This window comes from Ceratotherium simum, chromosome 19 (genome assembly GCF_057802395.1).
Source record: "Ceratotherium simum simum isolate JZ-2026a chromosome 19, ASM5780239v1, whole genome shotgun sequence".
NCBI classification, from domain to species: Eukaryota; Metazoa; Chordata; class Mammalia; order Perissodactyla; family Rhinocerotidae; genus Ceratotherium; species Ceratotherium simum.
Window position 1 is genome coordinate 25,897,758 of NC_141918.1, and position 14,813 is coordinate 25,912,570.

Sequence of the window (14,813 nt, forward strand, 5' to 3'; positions counted from 1 at the left end):
CTCATGGTGGGAAAACGCCATCACAATTAAAATGAATCTTTTAGGTTTATGAATCCTTGTGGAGACTAACTCAAGAAGGATATCAACTGAGGTTACAAAGAATATTTCAAACTTGAAATTATCAGAAATACTCTGAATATGTAGTGTCTTTTATGAACTCTTACAGTTTATCATATTTCCTACTTTAACACATAATAGCCATCAACTAAATATTATGTCCATGTTTTAACAAGTGCTGTAAACCAAATATTAATGCTCTTACCTTGAGGAGAATTATTTGTACTTCAGGGCTTTAAGTAGTCTCTAATGTATGGAATTCTACACCTAATTAGTTTGCCCAACTGCTCTTAATCATGTTACTTTGCAAGATAATGCCACCATTAGCATCAAACTTCTGGATCAGAAACAACAGACACAACGCCCTACCTCTGGAAGGCTTCTAGAATTAACAAAATCATTGAGGCAGGTTCTTTTTCTTGCTAAAATTTCAGCATACTTTATTTCAAAAAAAGTATATAAAATTGTTTTAATGGCAGTAGTTAATCCATTCTTTCATTTTCTCACTAAAATTTTAGCATACCTTACTGCAAGAGTATTTAAAATTGTTTTAATGGTAATGGCTGTTGAGAGGATTAATAGATATGATAGATTTTAATGAAGATCTGATTGAAAATGCATAAAGAGTATCTTTTCGGAAGTAACACAAAGGCAGGAAAGACAATAAAGACAAGCTGGTGATAGAGGTCTAAGTCTGAGATGTCCTATGTAGTTAACTGGAAAGATGCTTGACACTATAAAGAGAGCAGGTCTTGGACAAGGATGGGGCAAAAGAGGCACTCACAGCACAGAAGTAAAGGAGGGACTCTCAGGATTGTTGCAGGTGAGAGCCTCCTTAAATTCTGTGTCCTAGGCTCTTGGTTTGCCTCATCCTAATCCTAATCTTGAAATATTGAATTAAATACTACAAAGATGTCCAAGTTTGGATATTTCAAAGGACTCACTAGACTTTGCAAAGCATGCTCACGTAATGCTTTTTATTTAAAGGTGAAAATAAGATACATCAGCAGAAAGAGAGTACAGGCAAATTTTGGGGGTCTGAAAGACATCCAGGTACAATCTCCCCAGGGTCCTTAATGGCACCTGAGCCGGGCTTCCACATCAATTGAACCATCAAGATCTGTGCAAGGAATCTTGGCCTCATGAGAGCTCAAGGCAGAAGTTAGGAAGGGGGATTATGTGTTTCTGGCCATGTAGTTAAACCAGGGTGTCTAACAGGCACCACCAGCTGAAAACCATCAGTAAACCCAGCCTGGGGGGTGTCCAGGGGAGTTTTGGACTTTAACTGCACATTATAAATCCTACAGCCCTTTTCTTGGCTACAAGTCAAACACAACACCCAGTGTCTCCAGAGAAAAGGATACAGCTTTCCCAGACCAGCTGGAAATCAACTCTAGCCTACACAAATACCAATATGACTCCCCACACTTTAAGGATTCTATGTAGAATCATTTTAACAGATGCCAACTGGATTGCAAGACAGTATTACACCAATCTTAAGCATGCAAGAGAAATCTTGATAGTCCTAGACCTAGCCCAAGGCTTATATCAGGGATAAATTAAAGTAATAATAGTTGACCATAGGAATTTGAATTCCACACATGTTTATCAAATTTTGCCTTTTCATCATTTTTAGTCTCTCCTCTGTACACACATCTTTATTTATTTATTTTTTTTTTGGTGAGGAAGATTAGCCCTGAGCTGACATCTGTGTCCATCTTCCTCTATGTTGTATGTGGGATGCTGCCATGGCTTGATGCATGCATGGCTTGATGAGTGGTGCCTAGGTCCACACCCGGGATCCGAACCTGCGAACCCCAGGCTGTAGAAGCAGAGCACGGGAACTCAACCACTATGCCACTGGGCCTGCCCCACACACGCTTTTTATAGGTACTGAAGAACACAGAATTTGAAAAATTGCATTATGTATAGCCATTTGAATTATCTTTAGATAATGTTGAACTTTCAGTGGTCTGATTCTTAGAATAGGTTTCTTGGAATATGTTTCCAAAATCATATATTATCTTGAACTCTTGTATTTATTTGCTCTCTTAATAGGTAAATGAAAAGAAAATAAAGATATTAACATAATCAGTTTTAAATGCTTAATAATCAAATAGGGTGAAGTATTTAGATGAAATGGCAGTGTTTGTGAGGTAATAACATATCTGGGGAATTTAAATGCAAAAATGTAATGCCATGAGAATTTCCATACTGTTTATGAACTCTGATTTCCAATATGGTATATGTAAAAATACTCTGAAAAATATCTTCATGTTATTCTCTATATCACTAAAAGAAATTAATGAAACTTTGCTGAATGATATACTATAATCCAGTTCTGAAAGTAAAATATAACATTATGATTGAAAATATTCTGAATTTATATTTTATTCATAGACATAACTGCCTTATGAATTGTCTTTATAAGCATCTGTTCAGATACATTTTTACTTTTTATTAACGTATTCATAAAGTAGAAAAAACTTCCTGTCAAAAAAAATTTTAGCACATATCAAACTATACATTTATTATTATAATTACAGTGAGCTTACTATAGTAAAAATGTAGCGTTGGGGAAAATATTTTGAAATTACATATTTCTGTAAAATTGTTTAAAGTAGTTGAAGTAATTCTTCAATATTAAAATTATAACTATTTTGTTCATTTGAATAAAATATTGTATAGACATGTTATATTAACATAGAAAAAATTTCATTGATATTATAAAATCAGAGTATAATGAATAACACTAAAGAAATACTTATAAACAATAAATTACAAAATCTTGGTGAATGATGTCAATAAAACCACAAAAATGTTTTGGAATGAGGATTTGAAATGACTCACAAACATGTGCAATACTGTGTTACTCTTGCACATAATTGTTCAAACACTATATGAGGTTGCATAAATATGTACCACTTACCATTTTATATTTTTACAATTTTATTTTAAGCACCATTGTCAATATTGGGTAATATTTTATTATTTAGAGATGAATACACCTCTAACTTTTATAATTTTCACTAAAAAATTGAGTCTAAATTATATAACAGGGGAGAAAAAATAATCATTGAGTATATTTAAATTTTTTCATGAGATAAAAGTATTTCTATTAATGTTGGGGAGAAAGAACTTAAGAACTATAACATGTTGATATAATTTTGAATTATCTGAGTTATTTATATAGTACCTCATCTTTTCTCAGTTTTCTAGACTTGGTTGTTTGGGGACTTCACTGGAAGAGTAAACTATGCATACTGTGCTGTAAAATAAAACAAAAATGTATAAAATAATACTATTTCTGTAAATGAATTTGAGACATTTGATAGTTCAGTTTTAGTGACAAAAATATTAACTGATCAATTGCTTTAGAGAAGAAAGTGTTTTCTTAACTGTTCTACATACTATTTCTTAACATAGAAAAAAGCAAATTTGAAACCTATCATGAGAAATATTGATATCTAAGAATACTTTTTTAAATAATTACCAAAAATTTAGTTTGTGTGCATACAAGTGTTAGTTTTATTATGCCAAGAAATAGATTAAATCTGTATATCTAAAATCAGGTTAAAGAAAAAACGGTGCAGAACATCTAAAATGTGGAGTTTTTAACTTTATAAACTACCAAACATGTAAGCTGCTATCAACTGCCTTTTGTATATAAGAGCTGTAAAATTAGCTCTTCTTATAATAAAGCCAAAGGTCCTTGTCTCTATGACTAGGATAAAACACCGAATTAAGACGTGGTTAATGCACCAAAAGTTGATGAATAAAATTTACACTTAATCTCACTCAATTTTGACTTGGAGCTGCACATGGGACATGGAAGAGGCGAGCAAGGGGGTCAAGAAGGCTGGAATTGTGTCTTCGTTTAAATGAGTATTCCTAAAGGTGAACAGAGTAGAGATAAAATCCCAGGAGAAGGTGACAAAAAGGCATCCTCTGCACCTGTCCTTGGCTGAGTATGGGGAGCCCAACAGACCGCTGAGCAACTGTATGGAGGAGCTGAAGTACTTAGGTCTGTTAACTGCATACCAGGACAACTGAATGCCTACAGTAGGAAATCCTGCTCTCCATAGATGGTGCCAAGACAACCTACCAGCATCCCAACACTTGACCCAGGAGCATGATGCCGTGAGCAGCCTGTCTGCCTACCATGTCAAGCTGGCCTGGAGGAACGGGGCAGGACAAAATCTCAGGGTCCCCATCCATGACATCGCTACCGTCTCCTACTTCCAAGATGAGGCCTTGCACCTGGTGGTCTTGAAGACAGCCCAGGACCCTTGCAATTCCCCAGGCAGAGTCTGTGCCCAATGTTCCAGAGGCCTCAGCGCAGGCTCCTGTCCGCGAGCCGAGTGGGGCCTGTGGAGGCGAGCTACCAGGTGGTCCTGGCCGCGGAGCACCAGCTTGCTGCAGAAGAGCTGTGCTCCATGCCCAGCCAAGCCTTCCAGATGGCTTACACAGGGTCCACCATCCACTTTCTGGGCGGAGCAATATTTGATGGGGCCTCAACACCCACCCACCCCCTGTCCCTTCACAAAAGGGGACATTAAGGAACCCTATGAGACCGAAGCCAGCACTTTCCCCTTCCCTGAGTGTGCGCACGCGGTTGGCGTCTCGCTCCGGTCCTTCCGCGTGCAGACGTCGCCTCTCGCCCAGGCGGTCGGCAGAGCCCTGCGAGCATCAGAGCCGCGGAGCTGGGGCAGGAGTGCGTGCTGACGACGCGCATCACGCTCTTAGTGCAGGAGATCCCTCAAGTTGCTGCACACAAGGACCGCAAAAGGGCCTCAGTCCATGAGTTCGGCATCAACCTGCAGCAGCTCTACGGCAACACTGGAAAATTCCTGCTGCTGGATCTATGGCCCTTCATCCGTGAGGAGCACAGCCATCACTTTGAGAATTTCCTGGAGACCGTGTAGGTGAAGGATGGGCGCAGCATCATCACCGTAAGGGCAGGGCCTGGGCGCCTTGCTGTCCCCACCCACGCCCTTCGTCGTTGTCAGGACTTCTTGGGAAGAGGTTCCCTAGACCTCTGTGCATCTGCCCTTCGCATCTCTGGGCTGGGGGCTGGGCGAGGGGCTCCGGGCACAGGTGGCCCTCTACTGTGAAGGAGCATGTATATATCAAGAAACAATATATCAAGGAACATAAAATGATAACTCATTTTATCATATTAGCCAAAAATATCCAGATATTTTCATTTCCTGCTACATTGACTGAAATGTTCTTTCTCCTGCCACCTCCTTACAGAAATCCTTTCTTATTACTGACATCTTCTATAAACTATTTTGTAAACATACAAGGCTACAGTTTTTAAGCCATTCATTTGTTAAAGAAGAATTTATTGAATGCCAGTTTTGTGTGAGGAGGGTTCAGTTAAAATAATTTTCTGATAATCCCACAGGTAATGTCACAATTCTGGAGAAATATATTTTGTTGACTTGTTTGTTGCCTAACGATTTAGATATTGGCTGTCAAAATTCTTTATTTCCAAGCTAACTGATAAGAAGTCACTGAGATTCCTAAAATGCAGGATTTTTTGGTGGGAGTAGAGGGGTGATGATATAGTGAAAGCTTCCTGAGTGCATAAAAAATGACTGTGCTAATTCAGACATTGAATAAATTAATACATGAACAAAGAAAGGTCCAATCAGTCTATCTGAATCATGAAATAGTTCACTGAACTATGTAGCTAAACATTTTATAATTGGTTTCAGTCTGTGATTGAAACCAGAAGAGATTCACGGGGTGGAGTAGGCATAAAATATGTCTACCTTTCTTTACTAAGTTTCCTTTCTAAATCATAAAATTTGTGATAATCTATCATCAACTACAAGGAACAGCTTTTCATTGATACTTTTGTTAAAATCTACCAAGGAAATTTTTCTTCTCTAAAATCAAGCCAAATGATTTTTTTTGAAGAAGCAAAGCTGTTATTCCAAATGGACACCCTGTGGGTCCCTGCCCACAAAAGGCTTGGGCAAAATTTTCCAGATCTCCCTGGAGGCAAGGCAAGTCATGTCTTTGGAGAAGTGACAGATAAATGAAATTCATATTCATACCGAGGCTCCATACTCCTATACCTTTACTCAAGACCCCTGGAAAATTATGTAAGTCATCATCTCCTCTAACACAGCATGTTCTTGTTCTTATCTGTGCTAGTCACTTGGACTAGCAGCTCCCCAGATTGGTAAATTCTAAAGAGAGAGAAAGCTGAGAAAAACTCTTAGCACTTTCGATTTATCCACAATTGCTGTTTCTTCTTCTGATAATATGTTCAGTAGATAATTATATTTGACTCTGGATACATTTCTTTCAGTTTGAATATATATATGTGTGTATATATATATACACACATATATATGGAAAATTTCTACTTCTGTATGGTTTTGAGTTAGAGACCTTGTTTTTCTAATACTTAAGTGTTTCCTCTATAACTGTATCTTTTATATTGGCATTTCAAGTCATCTAAAGCATTGATTTTCAAAAACTCCTCCATTTCTGTTATGACTTTCTATAATCCTTTCATGGACTAGTGTGAATCACGCAGAAAATAGATTTAAACAAAATTACAGGAGCTAGCATGACAAATCAAGCCATGGCCATAGATTCTACAACCCCAGCTAACCCTAAAATGAAAGCTACGCATTGCAAGAGAGCTTGGGTAGGACCTTGTGTTTAGGTCAATACAAATTAATCTTAACTATTAGCAGCAGATTCAAAGGGCATAGTCCATGAATAATGACAGAATAACTTCATGGGTCATTTACAGAGGACATCACACACTGTGACTCTATGTTAGAATGTAAAATTGAGTTTTTATTTAATATTTCACCGTGTTACAAACTAACTTCTCAGTTTTCTTAGTTGAAATTTTCATTTTCTCATAATTTCTTATTTAGTAGTACTATTTTGGAAGAACTGCAAAGGTTAATTTAGGCCATTTTACTATTATAAAGAATTAACCCATCAAAAGATTTTGAAGTATGGTATAAACAATTGCATTCAATAAATAAGAAAACTCATATGCAATGTGTAAACTCAGAAAGAAAATAGTAACTTAAAATTTGATTGCTTAAACAAAACATATGCAAGTAGAAATAAAAAATGAACTAATAAAAAAGCATGGTAAATAGGAAATAAATAATATGCACAACTAAGTAGAAGTCTATACTTTATAATGACTATAAACCTGAAAGTTTTAAATATTTTTAATAAAATAAATTTTTGTAATAGTTTTAAAATTCGGATGTATATTTTTTAAGAGAGCAATGAAAGAAATTGAGTAGATAGTACAAAAATAAAGAAGCAAGAACATACGAAGTAAAGGTTATCTAATGAAAATAAATTCAAAACAAAAATATTAATGGGAACTGAAATAGAACATCTATCATAATATAATGTCACATAAGAGCATTAATTTACTAAGTAATATAGCTTTGATGAGCTCCAAATTGGCGAAATAAAGACAAATCTGAAAAATGTATAATCATAGAGGGAGATAACTTTAAATACTATACTCAGAAAAAGCCAAGCCAACTTAAATAAAGACTTCGAAGACAAATTCAAAGCTTGGACCTGCAAACACATAAGAAATCTCAACAAAAAACATGTATTCCATCATGAAGATAAACCATTAAGCTCCAAACAGGAAATATGTTACAACACATGTTCACTGACTAGAATTCACTAGTGTTAGAATTAACAATAAAGAGATAGCCAAATAACAACAACAACAAAATCTTCCCCCTCAGATATTAAATGCAAGAAACAGGCAAAAACCAAATATGTATTTAATATAAAAATGAAATCAAAATAGACTCAAAATGTTTAGAAATAAATCAAACTATATTACAGAGCTTGTGTGGAAATTAACAGATATAAATATATTTATTGAAAACTATGAAAAAATTAAAATAACTTAGCAGAGACATCAACTCAACAAGTTAGAAAAATATAACAAAATAAATGTTAAAATTGAAGTAATGTATACATCAAGATAAACATATATTGACATGAAGGAGTATCTCAGAATATAACTCATCTACAAAACAAATATATTTTTATTAGAAAATGTATATAAATGAAACAGTTACAGAGAAGCTTGAGTGAACTAAGAAAGAGAGGAGAAAAAAATATTACAGAAAAGAAAGCAGATAAACTTAAGACAATGAGATTTCTAAATAATAAAACAACTATAAAAATTTCACATTAATAATCTTAAAATAGTGATAAAATGACTAAATTCAGCAAAAAATATAAATTAAAAAATTCCTCAAGAATAGGGTAGATGCATATATTAATAATTTTACAAGATCATTGAAAATAAAGAAGTAGTCAATACACAGATTTTTGGTTAGGATTAAGAAAACAAACCAAGATTGATGAGGCCCTTAGGAACTAGAAACCAAGGAACTCCATTACCATCACAGGCAGAAGGCAAAAGGAATGGTGTTACTGGAACCTGGAAAAAATTCAAACCTGGAAAATAGATCCGTTACCAGCAGGCGCAGCCCTTGGAAGAGGAATGGAGCCTGCTAAAATTGCAGCCCTAGAAAAAAGAATTAGGCAAATAAGTATGCTTGGTTCTTCCGTCAGCTTCTTCCATTAACCAAACAAAAACACAAGCCAGAGTGCAAGAAGCAAGGGTCATGCAATCACTAGAGGTCAGCCTCCCTGGGCCTAGAATGAGAATGGAAGGGAAGAAAAGCTTCTGAAGTGGCAAATGGAGAACAAGTTGTCCAATTACACCAAAAGTGATCTAATTAACCTTGAAACATTGATAGGATGAATTTTGGATATGACGTGTTCTTTCAAAGCACTGTTTGGAGTCATTGAATCGTATACTACTCATTATTTTTACAGTTGTATTTATGAGTAAAATTGTCCAATAGTTGAGTTGATTTTTATTAATTTCTTCCTTTTATCACTTTTGATATTCATTCTTTTCTTTTATTTACTAATATATTTATTTTAACTTATTATAAGCCCCTAGACCTGTAGTTCAGTCTTAAACCATAATAGTGATAATTGCCAGCCTTCTTTCTAACTGTGAATGCACTTAATTTTTCAACTTTGAGTATCATGTGTACTATAAATTTCAACTGGATAGCTTTTAATAGAGTAAGCCACTTTTTCTGCCAATAATTTGATGAAATCATTGTTTTTTGTTTGTGTTAAATAGTGCACATTAACTGTTAGAATCATATATAAAATGATATCCATCAAGATAGGTACATAGGCATATTATTACAATAACATGATCCTGACTAGAAATTGTACACTCAATGGATTCAGCGAAAAATGTTAGTAAATGTCAACTAGTAAATGGTAGTGCTGTCAGCAAAATGACAAAATAAGAGGTAAGAGGTCTCCTGCTTGTATCCCCCAAGCCAAACTAATTTGGCAGCTATCCATGGACAAAAGTGTCTTTGTAGGAGCATTGGGATCCAGGTAGGAAGTTGTGAAACCTTGGTGAAGCCTAAGAATGAGGAGAGCCATTTTGAGAAGGCTGGCCCATGCCCAGCTGGCAGACTTCCCAACCATGGTCCTGGCTACAGACCCAGAAATAGCCCCATTCCCCAGGACCTGGCTACATCCCTTTTTGGCCTTGCTTCTGTCACTAGCTCCACCCACTCCACCCACGGGGAGAAGTCATGCATGCCTGTGGCACAAGAAACAGACCCAAACTCATTTTATAAGTCCAGAATTACCCTGATACCAAAGTCAGATAAGGACACTCAAGAAGAAAAACTACAGGCCAATATCCTTGATGAACATAGATAAAAAAATCCTCAACAAAATGTGAACAAACCAAATTTAACAACGTATTTAAAAGATCATACAGAACAATCAAGTGGGATTAATTCCTGGGATGCAAGCCTGGTTCAACATATGCAAATCAATATGCTGGATACACTGCAGTAACAGAATGAAGGATAAAAATCATATGATCATCTCAATAGAAGAAGAAAAATTTTGACAAAATTCGACATCCTTTCATGAAAAAACTCTCAACAAATTAGGTATAGAAAGAATGTACCTCCTCATAATAAAGGCCCTATATGCCAAGCCCACGGCTAATATCATGCTCACAGATAAAAAGCTGTAAGCTTTTCCTCTGAGATCAGGAACAAGATAAGGGCACCCAGTCTTACTACTTCTGTTCAACATAGTACTTAGAGTCCTGGCCAGAGCAGTTAGACGTGAAAAAGAAATAAAAGACATTTAGAGAGGAGAGGAAGAAGTTAAATTGTCTCTGTTTGCAGATGACATGATATTATATATAGAAAAGCCTGAAGACTCCACCAAAAATGTATAATCAGAACTAATAAACAAATTCAGTAAATTTACAGGATACAAAATTAACATATAAAAATCAGTTGCACCACTATACACCAACAACTATCCAAAAAAACATATTAAGGAAACAATCTCATATATAATAGTATCAAAAAAATTAATATTCAGGAATAAATATAACCAAGGTGAAAGATCTGTACACTGAAAACTATAAGGCATTGATGAAAATTGAAATAAACAGAAATAACTGGAAAGATATCCTGAGTTCATAGATAGGAAGCATTAATGTTGTTAAAATGTCCATACTGCCAAAATGATCTACAAAGTTAATGCAGTCCCTTTCAAAATTTCAGTGGCATTTTTCACAGAAGTAGAAAAAACAATCCTAAAATTTGTTTGGAACCACAAAAGACTCCCAATAGCCAGAGTATCTTGAGCAAGAAGAACAAAGCTGGAGATATCACACATCCTGATTTGAAACTATATTACAAAGGTATGATAATCAAAACAATATGGTACCGGCATAAAAACAGATACACAGATCAAGGAAAAAAATAGAGAACCCAGAACTAAACCCACACATATGTGTCAATTAACTTTTGACAAGGGCACCAAGAATACACAATGGTGAAAGGATAGTCTCTTCAATAACGGTGTTGGGAAAACTGGATATCCACATGCAAAATAATAAAACTGAACCATTACACAATACACAAAAATAAACCCAAAATGAATTAAAAAGTTAAATGCAAGACCTGAAACAAGCTCCTAGAAGAAAATATAGAGAAAACCTCCTTGACATTGTTCTTGGCAATGATTTTTTGGATATGTCACCAGAAGCACAGGGAACGAAGCAAAAATAACAAGTGGGACTACATCAAACTAAAAAGCTTCTGCACAGCAAAGGAAACAATCATCATAATGAAAAGGCAGCCTACAAAATGGGAGAAAATGTTTGCAAACTATCTATCTGATAAGGAGTTAATATTCAAATTATATAAGGCACTGCAACAACTGGACAGTGAAAAAACAAATAACCAGATTAAAAGAAGAGCAAAGAACCTGAATAGATGATAATTTTCCAAAGACATACAAATGGCCAAGAAGTATATAAAAAGTTGCTCAACAGCACAAATCATCAGGGAAATGCAACTCAAAACCACAATGAGAGATCACTTCACACCTGTTAGAATGGCTATTTTCTGTGCAAAGCTAATTTTCGACAAGGGAGCCAAGAACATACTGTCGATAAAGGGAAGTCTCTTAAATAAATGGGTTTGGGGAAACTGGACAGCCATGTGCAAAAGAATGAAAATAGATCATTATCTTACACCATACACAAAAATGAACTCAAAATGGATTAAAGACTTGAATGTAAGACCTGAAACCTTAAAACTTCTAGGAGAAAACATACACAGTATGCTCTTTGACATCGGTCTTAGCAGCATCTTTTTGAGCACTGCATCTCACTAGGCAAGGGAAACAAAAGAAAAAATAAACAAAGGGACTACATCAAACTAAAAATCTTCTGCACAGCAAAGGACACCATCAATAAAACAAAAAGAGAACCTAACAGTTGGGAGAAGATATGTGCAAACCATACATCTAATAAGAGGTTAATATCCAAAATATATAAAGAACTCATGCATCTCAACAGCAAAGAAACAAACAACGCAATTAAAAAATGGGCAAAGGGCATGTTTCTGAAGAAGGTATACAGATGACCAACAGACACATGAAAAGATATACAACATCACTAATTATTAGGGAAATGCAAATCAAAACTACAATGAGATATCACCTCACTCCCGTCAGAATGCCTAGGATTAAGAAGACAAGAAATAACAAGTGTTGGAGAGGATGTGGAGAAAAGGGAATCCTTGTACACTGCTGCTGGGAACATAAACTGGTGCAGCCACTATGGAAAACAGTATGGAAAGTCCTCAAAAAACTAAGAATAGAACTACCATACGATCCAGGTATTCCAGTGCTGGGTATTTATCCAAAGAATACACAAAAAAAAACACAAATGTGTAAACATATAAGCACCCCTATGTTCATTGCACCATTATTCACAATAGCCAAGACTTGGAAACAGCCTAAAAGCTCATCAATGGGTGAATGGGATAAAGAAGATTTGGTATATATACACAGTGTAATACTACTCAGCTATAAAAAAAAGATGAAGTCTTGCCATTTGCAACAACATGGATGGACCTTGAGAGTATTATGCTAAGTGAAATAAGTCAGATGGAGAAAGTCAAATACCATATGTTTCACTCATAAGTAGAAGATAAAAACAATAACAAACACATAGATACAGAGATTAGATTTGTGGTTAGCATAGGGGATGGGGGGAGGGAGAAGACGAAAGGGGTGATAGGACATATGTGTACGGTGATGGATGGTAATTAGTCTGTGGGTGGTGGATACGATGTAGCCTACACAGAAATTGAAATATAAAGATGTACACCTGAAATTTATGTAATGTTATAAAACAGTGGTACCTCAATTAAAAAAAAAAAACACAACTGCTTTTGAGGATGTTGAGAAAAGGGAACCCTTGTGCACTGTTGGTGGAATTGTACATTGGTGCAGCCACTATGGAAAATGGCATGGTAGTTCCTCAAAAAATTAAAAATAGAACTACCAGGGGCTGGCCCTGTGAACTTGTGGTTAAGTTTTGGCACTCTGCTTCTGTGGCCCAGGTTTAGTTCCCTGGCACAGACATACACCACTTGTTGGCGGGCATGCTGTGGTGGTGACCCACGTACAAAATAGAGAAAGATTGTTACGGATCTTAGCTCAGGGAAAATCTTCCTGGAGTGAAAAGAGGAAGATTGGCAACAGATGTTAGCTCAGGGTGAATCTTCCTCAGCAAAGAAAAAAAAAAAAAGAAGTACCATATGATACAGCAATTCCACTTGGGGGCATTTTTTCAAAGGAAACAAAAACACTAACTTGAAAAGATATCTGCACTCCCATGTTCATTGCAGCATTATTCACAATAACCAAGGTATGAAAACAACCTAAGTGCCCATCAATAGATGAATGGATAAAGAAAATGTAGTATACACACACACACACACACACACAAAATGGAATATTATTCTTCCATTAAAAAGAAGGAATTCCTGTCATTTGTGACAACATGGTTGAACTTGGAAGACATTATGCTGAGTGAAATAAGCCAAACAGAGAAAGGCAAATAGTACATGGTCTCACTTATAAGTGGAATCTAAAAAAGTCAAACTCTTGGAAGCAGAGAGTAAAAAGTTGGGTGCTAGGAGCTGAGGATGGGGAAATGGAGAGACGTTGGTCATAGGGGACAAACTTGCGGTTATAAGATGAATAATTTCTGGTGATCTAATGTACAGCATAGTAACTATAGTTAATAATACTATATTGTATACTTGAAATTTGCTATAAGAGAAGAATCTTACTTGTTCTCACTACACACACACACACACACACGTAACTATGTTAAGTGATGGATATGCTAATTAGCTTGACTGTGGTAATCATTTCATAATGTATATGTATGTCAAATCATGATGTTGTACACCTTATGATTTTTATTCATCAGTTGTACCTCAACAAAGCAGGAAAAAAATCAACTTTATAGAAAGAAAACAAAGAAACAAAAACATGCAGCAATGATCATCCTTGTTAATGTGGGAATTGGTGTCTTATTCTCTATACTTTTTGTGTATTGAAAATACATTATATACACAATTTTAAATAAAAAGTAAGAGAATTTAAAAGAAAAAAATTGTTAGAAAGAAAATATTTTATGAAAATTTTGAACATAATTATCCCAGGTTAAAAATTACATAATCTTCAGAAAAATACCAGACTCAGTGTTAAAGAAGGATAAGCTAAGGAACTGATTAAGTATGTGAATATTTACCAGAATGATTATTCTGTTATGTTATTTAGTAATTCTCTGATGGTCAATGTAAATGAGAAGCTTTAAAGATAATCAGTACTGGGGCTGGCCCCGTGGCATAGCAGTTAAGTGCGCGCACTCTGCTGCTGGCGGCCCGGGTTCGGATCCCGGGTGCGCACCGTCGCACCACTTGTCAGGCCATGCTGTGGTAGTGTCCCATTTAAAGTGGAGAAGATGGGCACAGATGTTAGCCCAGGGTCAGTCTTCCTCAGCAAAAAGAGGAGGATTGGCATGGATGTTAGCTCAGGGCTGATCTTCCTCACAAAAACAAAAAAAAGATAATCAGTATTAATGGGGAGCTTTAAGCATACCAAGCTACATTATGTTTATTTTACAAATAATTTTTTTCTCAAAGGTGATATGGCTTTTCAAAGTAAGTCTCCTCTCACCCACTCCCCATCTGCTACAATTTCATTATGTGCCACAAACAGCAAGCATCACATAAGGGAAAGGGAATCTCTTTCTCTTTCTCTCATGATGTTGTGTGCTTCTTTCTCTC

General features: G+C 35.8%; 1 pseudogene; it reads left to right on the forward strand.

The window, feature by feature from the left end:
• The first annotated feature begins 3,885 nt into the window (after window positions 1–3,885).
• LOC101396871 (cerebral cavernous malformations protein 2 homolog pseudogene) lies at window positions 3,886–5,171 on the forward strand (annotated as a pseudogene).
• Window positions 5,172–14,813: the final 9,642 nt, after the last annotated feature.